A 15,449-nucleotide genomic window follows, 5' to 3' on the forward strand; every position below is an offset into this window, starting at 1 on the left:
ACTGTTTTGTTTAATTAATATTATAAATGAAAACATTCTTATTTTTGGAACTGTGAGCATAACCTCTCTATCTAACCATCTATCTACCACGTGATTTGCTTGACCAAAATTATTCAATGTATATAATTTAAAGATAAAACCATCTTCAGTCTGGCATAGCTAAATTAAGTGAACTCTTAGAAATCACTTTGAACGTATACTACATCTGCCTAAGGAATGCCTTACATAGCCTTTTTTCACTTATGTGGTCTTAGATAAATACAATAGGTGCTATTCTAACTTTCCTTTACTTTTGAGGTGATGCTGAGAACACACAAAATTTGTAGTATCCAAAATAGAAAAGTTGCTGAAATGCGGACCAGATATCATCTCTTACTGTCATGTTTTCTCCATTCTTCCAGAAGGAAACAAAAATTCTAACATGCCCACTGAACATGAGGCATATGAAGTTGGAAATCTGGAAATTACCTAGATCCCCATTTCCCTGAGTGAATACAAAATAAGGAATGGTAAGCTAAGTTATCTATTTTTGACAGTAGCTTTCCAGGATCTGGATCAGACCTTAAAGCATTGAAATATTTATTAATTATTCTTGTGGTTTGTCTCACCTAATGTAAGCACCAGTGAAGGTAGGAGGAGCAGGGTGGGGAGCTCAGCCTATGTATGAAATCACCATGGAAACCACATCTATGACTAATCAGTGAGAACTGGCAGGCACGGTTCTGCACTTATTATTACAAAGCCCCACATGTGAACTTATTTAAATCCCCTCTCACTTTGTCTCTATTTTGAGTTAAAACAATACTCAGGGTTTTCTTTTTTCCAGAGTAGTCCCTGAGTGTTGTGTAACCACAGATCCCCACCAGCCTCTCCTCTCAAAACTTGGCCCAGCATTTCTCAAAGCATATTGGAAATATCTATCATCTCTCTCTCTCTCTCTCTCTCTCTCTCTCGTTCTCCCCTCTCTCTCTTTCAGTCTCTCTCTTTCAATCTCTCTCCTCTGCCCCATATCTCTTCTTAATATAGGAACAAGGATAGAGATATGCCCACCTCTGTGGGATTGTTTAATCACAGCTGGAATTGGAAAAAGAGCTATTAGGAGGGTTCATTTCAAGATGCTGTCTTAAAGAATCAGGACAGAATGTTGAAATAGGAATCAAAATCAGATTACTTAAGAACCAAAGTATTTCCAGAAGGACAGGTGTAGTCAAGTAAGAAGGGGAGAAAGTCAAATAAAATGAGTGATAAATACCTATTGGATTTCACAAAAACGAAATCATCGACAGCCTTCATGGAGCTGTTGATATGAAACGGGAGTAGGATGAATGTGAACCAGGGCGGAGGGGGCGCAGACAGTGAGCTCAGAATGAAGTTCAAACAGCTTCGTTATGAAGATAGAGTGGCATCTGAGAGACGCATGTTTGAAAAGGGCTTGTGTTTTCTAAACTTTTTAAAGACAAGTGTCTTGAGCACATTTAAAACCTGATAGGATGGAGCCGGGAGACAGTGAACAGTTGAAGATTGAGAGAAGAAAGAGGCAAGGATGGGATCCTGTGAAGGAGTGGATGGCCTGGCCTTGGGCAGAAAGAGATACCCGGCTGCTAAAGGGTGGGTTACAACCCAGGTGAATATGTCAGTGTAGTGGCAGGAAGTTGAGGAATTCCACTTTCAGATTTCGACTTTCTCTGTGAGGTAAGTAAGTCACTTTCTGAAAAGGAAGGACAGGGCAGCGGATGAGAGGCGTCAGATAAGTGGAGAAGGTCTGAAAGGAAGGTTTTGGTCCTGATGAAGCCACAAAGGGAGATGCTGGGGGAAATATTGAAGGATGGCCAAGAAGCATTGAGAAGCCACCTAAGGTTGGAGAGTTTGTAGTGACACCAGACCCATGTTTAGGCCATTTTCTTCAGCAGGACCTAGTCACCTAGAAGAAGAAATATTGAGGGAAAATAAAACAGCCTTCTAAAGTATTCCTAAGACTATACCACCTAGTAGAAATTACTTTTGCCACCTTAAAGACCAATTTAAATACATGCATACTCCAGCTTCCACAGGGCACCCAAGATCTGTCATATTTCTAGGTATTAGTCACTGTAAACCTATTTGAGGCCAGAGATCATGCCTTTCTGACATTGTGTCCCAAGGACCTACCAGGGCCAAGCACATAGCAGACAATATGTTGATAAATATTTACTGAAATCAATGCTAAATGGATGGATATCTTCAGTCTACTGTGAAAATAAAACACTGGCCACTTGTCTTCCAGACCAAAAGAAATAAGTATAAAGTAAAAGAAAGGTAGATTGCTTACTGGCAAATTGCATGTGGAAAGACATAAATGTACTTTCAGTTTATTACTAAAGACTATGTATTTAAAAGAGACCCAAGTACACTTACTAAAAGGAGATCATTGTATTTAATTCATGTGTCAGGAGAACAGTAGAAGGAGACAGTAGCCAAAAAACAGAAGGGTGACCTCAGGAAACATGATCAGTACAGATACAAATTTCATAGCCTCAGCGGATGATCCATGGACTTAATCATGAAACCGGAAATAATAGTAGGTAGTCATTATTAAAGTAATATTCTGGGATGCTTATTATGTACCATGTTCTGGGCTCAGCACTTAGATGAATTCTCTAATCTTCACGACAACCCTGGGAGACGGGCACTATTAATATCCTCTTTTTGCACATAGAGGAACAACACTTAGGTGAAATAATTTGCTCATGAGTACAGATCTGGTAAACAGCAGAGCTCATATGGGTTTAGTTCTCTCTGTCACCAGAGTCCACTCTCCTCACCGTGCTATCTTCCCGTCCAGTGCAACCCTTCCTTTGTCAAATGTGAAAACCAAGGCCCAGGGAATTAAGTGAGTTGTCTGTATTCACACACTGTTAATTGTTGATCCATGAGTAGAACTCAGGTCTCTTCATCTCCAGCCCAATAATCTGTTACCCATTCTTCAAAGCCATAAGCCCCGATACATTAACTCCTAGTATTTGAAAATTTTACCTGTCCCCAGTTCATTGACTCAATGAAAAAAATTTGCCCTTAGCTGAGTGACTGGATCCATTTTTGATCTTAACACTTTTGACCAAACTAAAGTGGATCTATCGTAATTCATCACTTAAATAGAGAACATATTTTTAACTCAGATATTTGAGAGAAATCCTGTCATAAGGATCTTCACTATTACCCCACTATTGTGATGTGAGAGCAACAAGAAGCAAAGACCGTATAAGACTGTGGTCAAGCAATAACCTAAGCTCTTTAGATTTATTATTCATTTAATTTTCACAGTATTGTATCACCGAAGATAGGTACAATTAGCACCCCATTTTTCCAGTTCAGGGAAGTGAAGTACTGAGTGTTCCTGTCATATACTTAGGAAATGGCAGACTCCAAACTTGGATCTTGGCAATTCCTACTGAGAACCTTTCATTCGTATTCACATTTATGAATATAAAAGAATGTTAAATAGGACCTCTATAAAGGACCTATCATAACAGGACTTACCAACTGTTCCAGAAGCCATCATTTCTAATAGTCTATGGAAGATAAGGATAGAGATTCATTAGAGAGAAGTTCCCTCTAAGGGGGTTATTAGGATGAATTCCTAGTGATAGGGGCAAAGAGGAATCTTTGGATAGATTGGTGGGGGTGGCATACTCATAGGGAAAGTCAACAGGCATCTCCTTCTCCAACTGGATGCTTCTTTCTAAGTGGGTAAACTGGATAAACCCCTTGGCTCATCCAGGGATAATACAGGAGTGAAGTAGAAGAGTCCTTGAGAGAACCTAATGAAACCCTGGTGTTTGGAGGGCAGAGAGTCTAGGTACGATATGCACCTGGAGCAGTTTGAAGGTGGCATCTGGCTGCAGTTGCCTTTGGCGGCTAGGTGAGTAGAGGGAAGAGGGAGGGGTAGTGGGAAAGGCAGCTTGCATTTCCAGAGTTTGGCAGACCTGGAGGCAGAGCCCAGTTCTGGTGGGCCACACAAATGTCACTGAAGTAAGGCAGATCCTAGCCTAAGAGAGTTGTCTGGTGGGGGAAGAGTATCCAACAGAGAAGACTATGGAGGGGTCTGCCTCCAGGACAGAAGCTTGAAAAGCTGAAGGTTGCCCTGAAGAGTGAGCTGGAAAAAGTATCACTCCTGACAGGGGATGGTACAATATGGAGGTGCTGAGACCTTTGGGGGTGGGTCTCAGGGGAGACACAGAAGAGCCTCCAACAGGAAGAGAAGCATTCGGACATCTGCCCTACAGGAAGCACCAGCTGCCGAGGTAACAACAGCAGCATCAGTCAGAGAAGAGCAGCCCTTTCCCTCTACCTGACCTCCAAAATTATTTCCTGATTTATTCCCTCTGAATTCAGGCTACTTAATAAACTGGTCACTCTCAATCCACAGTAGTTTCTTAACTGGTCCTCTTATCTTCAGTCTAGCAGTTCTCTATCCAACATTTACTTTGCTTTCAAAAACATTTTTCAAAAAAATATTACTTCCTTGCTCTGGTCCTTTCATAATACTCCCTCCCTCCCAGTTAAGACTGAACTCTTCAGTGTTCATGGAGGGGATTCAATAATCTTTTTTCTGTATTCATTTTTCAACATATGAGTGGTTTGACTTATATTTGGACCCACTATGAAGGGAAAAAATTTAATTGATTTCTGAGAATACATTTTAGTCCCCCAAAGTTCTGTGGATGTGTACTTTCATTTCCCCAAACTCACTATGGATGTCACAACTCTGTCTCTCAAGCTGAAATGCTTCCATAACCCCAATCAAAATCCAACCCACCCTTCAAAGCTCAGCTCAAATATCACATCTTCTTAAATTGTTACCTGATTCCCCCAGTTGGAATCAGTTAGTCCTTGGTCTGTATTCTCCTGACCTTTTCTGTATTCTTTTGGTTTTTGATCTTATTTCATTCTGTTTCATATTAGAGCTAGCCATGTAGCAAGGGTGCATGACAAAAGCCCAAAATGTACATCCACTCTCAATTTCAATATATCAAGAAATAAAACAAGAAGGACTTGGAAGATTCTAGTTGCATGCAAGTTCAAGGAGTCTGCTTGAAAGAGAAGTGACTGAGACCCTTGAACAAGTCCAGAGTCAAGCAAACCTCCTGACCTATGAGGAGTATGGTTTTTAGTTGAACCTGAGTGAGCAGGGTAGAGGTGGTAGGATTCAGTCCTGAGGCACCAGCAGAAGTGTGCCAGGGACAGAACTTGAGGGATTCATAGTAAGCAGTATCAGTTCCCAACAACTGAGTTTAGGAGCCTCAGGTGAAGAACTTTAAGAAATTGAGCCTAAGAAAGGGTTTTTATCTCTAGGGCAGTACAAAGGATGTTACTTGGGAGCCAGTTAAGAGTTATTTCATTGGAGGGAAGAAGGCTATTTCTTACCTCAGCTGAAGATGAAAGTGATGGGGAAAAAAAGAAAGTATTGACAGGCATGAGGATATGGGCATGGTGTCAGAGGGAAGATGACAAACCCCGAGTCATGATTCGGTCTGTCCCTATGGGTGCGGTGAGAGGCCAAGTAACAAAGTGTGTCGGCTCAGTGTGTGCACAGGCACAGAGGAAAGGAGATCAGCAGGGCAGCCCTAACTGATATTGTGTAGTGTCAGTAGCAGTGGCCTCTGATGAATTAGAGAATTAATTTGGAATTAGAGAAACAACGTCTTGTGGCTGCAGGGGGACACTCTAAAGTCACAAGAAGCATGTGTAAACCACTCCACCAGGGAAAGGGGTTTGGATTTGAGTATCACCTACTTCTCACTCCTGTGTCCCAGGACGGGAGAAACTGCATGTCAAGGGTTACAGTTGGAGACACTTAATAAATGTCTATTGCATCAATAAGGATGTTGCCGTCTTCTGTGAAAGATCTCATCAGATCTTGCAAAACAGTGTGTCTGGCAATTCTCACTGTATCCTTAACTTTCCATAGAGTAGACACCTGTATCTCTACTGGTTGAACATGCCCCTTTCCCCTTCCTCTAGTAAATGCAACCTCTTCTTTGGCAGACCTGGTCCTCCCCTGCTCTAACTTTTGACATTAGTGAGGTTGCCAGTCATGGTCACACGAACCAGGCTTGCCATTCAAATGGTCCCATCGTTTTAGCAACAGGGACTGGTGTGAAGGATTGGCACAAGACTCAAACTCTGGTTAATCAGCATTTTTCCATAGACATGTTACATACAGAAGCAGGGACCCTGTCTTTCCTCACAGTGGCGAAACTACCATGTTTACAACATTGGAGCTGCTGCTTGCAGCCGTGTTCACGGTCGTGTGGAGAAAGCCAGTGGGGAGGAGGAGAGAATGAAGGCCAGCAAAGACAAGCTCGGGGGTGTGTGTGTGTGTGTGTGTGTGTGTGTGTGTGAGAGAGAGAGAGAGAGAGACAGAGACAGAGACAGAGACAGAGACAGAGACAGAGAGACAGAGAGAGAGAGAGGCAGACAGAGAGTAGAGAAAGAAAATACAAGCTTTATTAGGAAGATAGTAATTATATTTTTCAGTGTACCTTTTCTTTATTAACATTTTCCTGCTGTTTAAACAAAAATTATTTTTTAAATCAGAAGAAAACACAAACACATATTGGGAGGACACATGTGAATGTTTCTCATCCTTTAGCTGATCCAGCCTCGCCAGACTTGCCTGTTTTAGACTGTTTATTTCCACTCTATCACCATGTGTGACACTAATGAAGATTCTGGCTTCATAGTCCATATGCTGGAAGCTGCATTGTTTTCTGTAACACTCTGGGGTCCCACTATAAATATTTAAAGCATGTCAAGCTTGTTATCTACAAAGGAGATTCCGGGTAAGAAGTGAGCTCTAAAGCTCTCCTAGAACATTAGAGTGGGGTAAGAGAGTCATTATAAAATCATAAAGCTCTGTAAAATTCAGGCTAACTTCTTATTTTAGAAGTTGTTTTTGATTTTTCTCATATATCTTTCTTTGTATATCCTGTTTCTGACTAGATAGCCTTGCTTAATATTTCTAAAGGAGATCATCGTACTGAATCTAAAAATCAAAGAACTTAAGCCAGAGGAATTTAAAAAAAAAGAAAAAAGAAAAACTGGGGATGAAAACTAAGCAAAGAATAAAATGTTAAGGAAAAGTAAATCAAAATTGTCATGAACACCAAGAGATTTGAAAGCTGAATTATTCAAGGCGGCACATTTTCTGGATTCCAGCTCTATGCTGCAAGAATTGGAAACAGATAACAGAGGCATTGTTACATACTTTTCACTGCCAGCCTTCTGCTGCCACCAGAAAGCACTGCAGTCCCTGTCCTTACTGCCAGGACAAGAACCTTGCATGGAAAATAACATGCAGAGTCCCTAGTTTTGTTTTTAAGTGATAAAGACTCACTTTTAGACGTCTACAGAGAAGCTACTCCATCCAAAGTGTTACCTAATCAATTTGTCTAATAATCTATCAGGGAAGACTTGCTTTATTTTTTTTTTTTAAGTTGGGCACAATTGCAAGTGTAAAGACTGGATATAATAAGGCAGATAATTTTAAAAAATGGATACAATTCCTATCATTTCTCTCCAGCTTGTAATCTTTAAATTGACATTGCCCACATTTATCCTAAGATCATGTAAATAATAGACTGTCTCCAAATTTAACTTTATTACAAAATTTGGTGCCTCCTAACTCCATATACTTTATAATTGAGACTTCAACAAAACACTGCAGTCACTCCTTTTCTTCTTTCCCTTCTTTTCAAATAAACTCCTTTTTGTTTTCTTTTTGAAATTTTTTTTACCCCTCACTTCCACAGCACTATCCATGGGATTTATTTCTTACATGAAAGCAGAACTAGTCTCTGTGTGATTTGAAGAACCTTGCCCACAACACTCTTTTTTTTTTCTCTCCTCAGACTACTTTCTGTTAAGTCCTGCATCTCCAGAAAGCCACAGTTAAGCTGCTGGAAAGTGCCTGAAGGGAGAGAGAGGAAGGGAGAAAGCCAGAGTAGGCCAGTCACTGTCTAGGAAGGGTAGACGCCAAAACGGAGTATCATGGCAATGCCCAGCAAAGGAATACCTGAAAAGTTGTAGTGGAGAGGTGAGTTTTTACGCAGACTTAAGTGATGTAGAGTAGGAGAAAGCACTACTACAGAGCCTGGCGGAGGGAGCTTTTGTACAGTGTTTCTTTCCTTCCTTCCTGCCCTCATTCCTGGTTGTCCATATAACAGAGAACAAGCCTGATGGGGGACACTGCTAAGAGCCCCCTAAAGATGCATAAATGTCCACATTTCCAACAAATCGGACTTAAGCTAACTCAGTATTATGCTTGCAGCAGACTTGTCCTAGACAATGCATGTCTGATGAAATAAGTTTGGAAGGACTAAAAGTTCCCACTCTATCTCTCAGCTAAAATTACATACAGATGCTGCTCTGTGCCTGTATTAACTTGTAACTATGAACAAATTATAAGGTTTTAAGATCACAGAAAAGTTTTTGAAGTTGAAAATAACCACCATTACAGACAAAATAACCTGTCACTTCTTTTAGAGTTCAGGGAAATAAAATGTTGGTGAGAAAATAAAACATTCTGGCTCCATACCAGAACATAACATTATACTCTCATACACTTCTAAAGTGCTTAAGTGTCAGCAAGTGGCTCTTTGTTGAAATCCATCTCCCTTAAAAATATTTAAGATCTTTTTGATTGACAGTACTGAGTGTCTGTTATACATTAGATTATATGTTAACTTTGCTCTAAAGAAATAGCATCCAAACATTTATTTATTGGAATCAAACTTATTGCAAAACCCATCCACAAATCAAGGAAAGAAAAATATTTGATATATTTAATGAAAGAAGTGATATATTTAATTTAATTTATTTATTTATTTATTTATTTTTGCGGTACGCGGGCCTCTCACTGTTGTGGCCTCTCCCATTGCGGAGCACAGGCTCCAGACGCGCAGGCTCAGCAGTCATGGCTCACGGGCCCAGCCGCCCCGCGGCATGCAGGATACTCCCGGACTGGGGCAAGAACCCGTATCCCTTGCATCGGCAGGCAGCCTCTCAATCACTGCGCCACCAGGGGAGCCCAACTATCTGTATTTTAATTCTGCAATGTCATTATCAGTTTCCTGGTTTTCGTTATTTGAAAGGAATAACACACAGAGTTTAGAATCTGGGTATGATAACTTTACATTTCTGTCTGCAGATACTATATCTTATAATAATAAGGTTTTTAAGACATGTGTAAGTTCAGAAAAAAGAGGCCTAATTATAATTTTATGCTGTGGTTTTGATAGTAATGGTTTAATCATAAAGCATAAATAACTGATATGAAATTTAAAGGGAAGTGGTTTTCACCAACACTCTGGTTAATCCGAAAATATGCAATATTAGGTCTCAAAAGGGAGAAAACCAGTTTTCCTGAGATTTCTCTTCTGCAGCTGCATTCTACAGAGGCCTAAAAATCATTGAAATGAACTATCCCAAGGTTCAACCCAAGCCTTTTCTTTAAAGGACACACTGAGGGTAAATTTTTGAGCCTAATTATTATGCCACTTCAAATACACTCCTCCAACGGAATCAGTGGGACACAGCTATCCGCACACACGTTGAGCATCTCAAACGTCTACCCTCTGCCCCTTTTTAGCTCCTCTTCCTGCAAGCTGAGCCATTCTGGCTTTTACTTTCTTTATTCCCTCTTTCCTACTCTCAAAGGGGAAAAATGAATGTGAAAGAAACTGAACCACAGTACCAAGTGCTCGGGCATATATAGATAAGCAGATAGACTCTCTCATACCTAGATTTTTAAACTCCGTGTACAGTTTGTTTCAAATAATGAAAATCAGGAAAATAATTTTTAACTTTCAAGAGTAATAGAGGGCCCAATATGATTTGTCATATATGCCAGGAAGTTCAGAGTCTGGGAGCACCTTCTGAAGATTAGAATCGATACATCAGGCTATTTAGCATACACATTATAACTGAATTTTGCCTTTGTGTTAATAAGTCTAATGCTTTTGGCTATTTTGGACTCATATTAATTGGTCTAAAGGTCAGAAGTTATAGGTTCTACCCCGACCTTAGAACCCTTTGTAACCTTAAGCAATTCATGTAAATGACCTGTTCTAAATCATTTGTCCCCTCATCTGTGAAGTAAGGAAGTTGGACCAAATCAGTTTCTAACCTGTGGGTCAAAACCTATTCAGGGTAATGGAGTTACTAAAAAGGTTCAGATAAATCATACGTACAACTGAATAAATACTACTAACACATGTGATACTAATGCTTCAAATGTGTGCAGATACTATTGCACTTAATAAAATATAAATTCATTTAAAAGGCTTACTGAATTCAGAAAAGCATTTTGTTACTTTGCATTTGTAATATTAATCATCCAATAGTAAAATTACAACTGAAAGTATGTGAAAGGTCCTACTAAAATGGTGAAATATGAAATTATGCCAGCTCTAAAACACTAAAAATCTGTGGAAAGCAAATTCCATGCAGAATTCTTAGGCTGCTCTTTGGAAGGGCTATAGTAATGTAAAAACAGAGCTTATGGGCACCTCTTTGTCCTGTGGCCTGTTTTCTGCCTCACTAGTCAAAGGTGACCCTTACTGTGTATAGGACCGCAGATTCTAACCACAATGCTTTCAGATTCCAACTTAAGCTAGGAATACCAAAGACGTGAAACATGTCTATTTCTCCTTTTCAGAATTGCCCAGGAAAATAATCTAGCCTGTAACAACTGCAACATTCTTCTTTGAACACAAAGCTTAGGCTATGAAATTCCATATTAGAAAATAGTTTTGAGACTTGACTTGAGAAATATGAAATAATTCCTTTAGAATAAAAGAAAGAGTATTAGAGAGATAATATATGTCTATGAAGTTAGTCTCATGGACACAGGAAAAACTATTTTCTGTATCCATTGTAATGCTTTGGGCATGATATTTTTTTCTCACTTTTTTTTCTTTCATTAGTCTTATATGTGTCCAAAACTGAAAGTGAGCTAAAGTTCTTATTGCGGATACCAACTGATCAATTATCAAGATAATCAGAGTTAATGTCTTTCTCTGGTTGATTCTTCCATTGTCTTTATCTCTATTGTCTATACATCCTCACAATCCTTTCAATGGAATTTTCTCAGCTTTCCATACCTTGCAAATCTCAGCGCTCTGGATTCCTCTCAGCATCACTCAGAATGCTGATGCTTACCTTCTACCTACACTCTGATTTCTTCCAGGTAGAGTTCATTTTGTCCCAATGAAACCACCCATTTCCCACCCCTGATTGATTCCAGATCACTCCCTACTCAAATCCATTCTACTCCGCCATCAGAATTGTTTTCTAAAATAGATTTGCTTACATTAAAAACTGCAGGGACTTCCCTGGTGGCACAGTGGTTAAGAACCTGCCTGTCAATGCAGGGGACACGGGTTCGAGCCCTGGTCCTGGAAGATCCCACATGCAGCGGAGCAACTAAGCCTGTGAGCCACAGCTACTGAGCCTGCACTCTAGGGCCTGTGAGCCGCAAATACTGAGCCCGTGTGCCACAACTACTGAGCCCGTGTGCCACAACTACTGAGCCTCTGTGCCACAACTACTGAGCCCACGTGCTGCAACTACTGAAGCCCACGTGCCTAGAGCCCGTGCTCAGCAACGAGAGAAGCCACTGCAATAAGAAGCCCATGCACTGCAAGGAAGAGCAGCCCCCACTCGCCGCAACTAGAGAAAAGCCCACGCAGCAATGAAGACCCAACGCAGCCAATAATAAATAAATAAATAAAATTTTAAAATAAAATAAAAACTGCACCCAAGTTTTAAAACATCTTAAATTACTCCCCGTTATCTTAGAGAGAAGTTCCATGCTACTTAATCTAGCCTACAAAGTTTCACAACCTGGATGTGAGCCTCCTTTTTGCCACATCTCCAACCAGCTCAATCCTACTACTACCCCATGATTTTTTTGTAATTCATTGTCTTTGCTACTGCTACTTAGTGTGTCTAGATTATTCTCTGTCTAAAGCCTCCCCAACCCTGTGTCCCTTCCTGTCAAGCTTTTATTTATTCTTCAAGATCCAGATTAAAATATTCTCTCTGTTTTCAATGTTTTTCTTACTCCTTTCTCCTTAGTAGAATTGACTGAACTCTTCATGCAACACTAACTGAACATCTGTGTGTGATATCATACTAGATACTGAGGGCACAAATGTTTATAACAAGACAAATTCTTGTTTTCAGTGAGCTTTCAGACTAGTAAAGGATACAGTTCTGAAAAGAAATAAATGCCACTTGGTGTGTCAGTTCTATGACAAATCAATAGGTATACAACAGGGGATAAATAATGATCAAGAGGGGAGGGAGAGACCACCTAGTCAGTCATTCAGTTATTCATTCAGCCAACATTTATTGAGTGACCATGATATGCCAGGCACTGCACTAAGGGCTGAGAGCATAAAGACAGATTAAAATACATTCTTTATCTTGTAAAAGGCAAACAAGTAAATAAGCAATTATATGACAGTGGATATGGTAGACCGCCTCTAAAATAGCCCCTTGTAACAAGGAGTCTGTCTCCAATTTCATTTTGCTGGTTGACCCCTGACAGCACTCACATCCTATTCTCCCCCTTTCCATTTTCCCCATATCAGAGCAAGACAGTGAGAAAGCCTTGGGGCTCCATCCATTGGTGCTGGTGAAAAAGTTTAGACCATCCAAACCCCATTCCCGTGGGAATCCTCACCAAGGTCCCACCTCCTCACCACAATAAAAGCTAAAGCCACTGGCTTCTCTCTTCTCTCAAGACATTCCAGACTGGCTTTTATGCCTGCCCTACTTTCTTCAGAAAGACCCATTATGTGAGTAGTAAATACTGTTGTGACATCTTGGTGCATGTGTGGTGTCATCAGTCTGGACGTGCGAACCAGTTATGGGTGGAGTTATTGCCTCCACCGGCCAACCACAGAGCATTCTCAGTGACCCCAGCCTGGGCGTTCCAGGCCTTGGATAATTCCCTCCATCTGAATGTGGGCTAAGCCTAGTGACTTGCTTCTCACAAACAGAATACAGCAAAAGCGATATATCCTATCACTTTAAAGGAGTTAAAGTAGAGTAATCCTCGTGATTAGATTACGAAAGATTCTGTTTTCCCTCTGCTCATCCTCTCTTGCTGTCTTACTCGCTTCGATGGAAACCAGTTACCATGTTGTGAGGTACCTATGAGGTCCACGTAACAAAGAACTGAAAGAGGCCAGTGGTCAATAGCCAGTGAAGAACTGAGGCCCTCAGCCCATCAGACTACGTAGACCTGAACTGGTCAACACTAAAGTCAGGGAGCTTCAAAGAGGACCTTCCCCCAGTTGAACCTTCATATGAGACCACTGCTCTGACCAACACCTTGATTGTAACCTTATAAAAAAAACCTGGGTTAAAGAACCCAGCTGAGCCATGCCCAGATTCCTGACCCACAGAAACTGTGATATAATAAGGGTTCATTGTTTTAAGCCACTAGGTTTGGGGATAATTTGTTAAACATCAATAGATAACTAATACAAAGGAGTATTACAGTGGTGAAAATACAAAATGATGGTATGCTACTTCTGGACCTCATGGGTAAAGCATGCAGACATGAGAAGCCTGGCAAAGTTATGAAATGTGTTGCTTAAGATAGTTCAATGTTGCTGGGCTAGAGGGTTGGGGTAGGGTTTGTCTCCAGCTGAGCCTGGAGAGATGTACTAAACCAGGATAGAAGAGTGCCACATAAGGCCACGGGAAGTTGCAACAAGGAGGCACTGAAGAATTCTAAACAGCACAACAACATGATCATATTTATGTAACTTGAGCCTGTGCTGTTTTCTTCTTCAGATTCAGAAATGCCTGGACAGCTTTTGAGGGCTAAGTGGCCCAGGCCCTCAGCAGTCTGTTTGCATGAGTGATCAAGAAACATCCTGGAAGATAAGTCAATCGGTAAGAAGAGTTCCTAGGTCTCTTAAAGTCAGTGATGCAAGAGCCGTGGCTCTAAGCTTAGCAACACGGTGTTGGCAGCTCTGATTATCCTTAATTCCAGTCCCTATAGATTGATGCCTGAGCCCCAAGAAGAAAGAACTGTAGTAACAGGCAAGGAATCTAAAAGGACTGTTTCACAAGATTCCCATGAGAATCTCAGATCCCAAGACAATATCATCAAACCAACAGCACTAGAGTCAGCAGATTTGGCAGGAAGAAATGTACTGGCTGCTTTGCAAGGACCTTGGCGCCTTAAACATTGGACACCAGCATTGGCATCGGTGCCCTGGCGAAGACTCCAGATCTTTCAACAGAAAACATTATTCTCTTTTTTCTTTAGGAGCCAGAACAAGAGAGAAGAAAAAGAGCAGATGACAAAAAGATTTCTTGAGAGCACACACGGATCAGCACCAGCCTCCCAGGCTCCCATGTTTGGAGGAGAATCTGAGGGGTCTAGAAGGTCTCAATGGGGAGGGGGTCAGTGAAATAAAAAGACAAACACTATTTTTTTTCACTGCTCCTTTAGACTTTTTTATAATATATTTAAAAATCTAGCAAACTCGATGCTTAAAATATATAAACTTTGCTCATTTATAACTATATATCTATATAAACTTGAATATCTAACATATACTTAAACATACAAATATAAATGAGTAATGTTTATAGCAAAAACAAGGCTGTAAAACTGAAAATCCAATACTACAGAGGGAACAAAAAGTATATTTAAAAATATATTCTGACCCAGAGGAACTAATGTGTCCTATGTTATGTAAACTCTTCTAAAGTAGTCATTGTAGATAGAAAACTGCTCAATCATTATAAGATACTAGACACCAAAACCACCAACGTGTGTGTGCACACGTGCACAAACACTCTAAACAAAGTCCCATTTTTATGCCTACATTCAAAATCTCCTAAATAATGTATTTTTCAAAATCTGACAAGGTCTTCCCTGGTGGCACAGTGGTTGAGAGTCCGCCTGCCGATGCAGGGGACATGGGTTGGTGCCCCAGTCCAGGAAGATCACACATGCCGCGGAGCGGCTGGGCCCGTGAGCCATGGCCGCTGAGCCTGGGCTCCACAATGGGAGAGGCCACAACAGTGAGAGGCCCGTGTACCACACAAAAAAAAAAAAAAAAAAAAATCGGACAAATAGTGAGCTAAATGTGTAATATATTTTGTAAAAATAAAAAGTTTCCCAAGAGTACATCTTCTTCCCCTCATTTGATGTTTCTGTATTTTGTTAGAATTTGTTAAATATAGATTAGAATTTGTCTGACATATGTTATATTTCAACTTCATTTTCAACTTTTTTAAAAATTATAAGTGTCTCTTCAGAATAGTGTTTAACTGATTATTTTTGTTAGTTTTTTATTAACTCGTTAGCTTGACTTTACTCAATTCAAAAGTGTCTGTCTTTGGAAGGCGATAATTAATCCTTTTATATTTGTTGTAAT

General features: G+C 40.3%; 1 long non-coding RNA gene across 1 annotated transcript; it reads left to right on the forward strand.

The window, feature by feature from the left end:
• The first annotated feature begins 400 nt into the window (after window positions 1-400).
• On the forward strand, window positions 401-14,493 carry LOC137202818 (uncharacterized). Its single transcript, XR_010932797.1, has 3 exons — window positions 401-509; window positions 13,849-13,950; window positions 14,330-14,493. It is a non-coding gene; the product is annotated as an uncharacterized lncRNA (long non-coding RNA).
• The last annotated feature ends 956 nt before the right edge of the window (window positions 14,494-15,449 follow it).

The sequence above is a fragment of the Pseudorca crassidens genome, chromosome 11 (genome assembly GCF_039906515.1).
Source record: "Pseudorca crassidens isolate mPseCra1 chromosome 11, mPseCra1.hap1, whole genome shotgun sequence".
NCBI classification, from domain to species: domain Eukaryota; kingdom Metazoa; phylum Chordata; class Mammalia; order Artiodactyla; family Delphinidae; genus Pseudorca; species Pseudorca crassidens.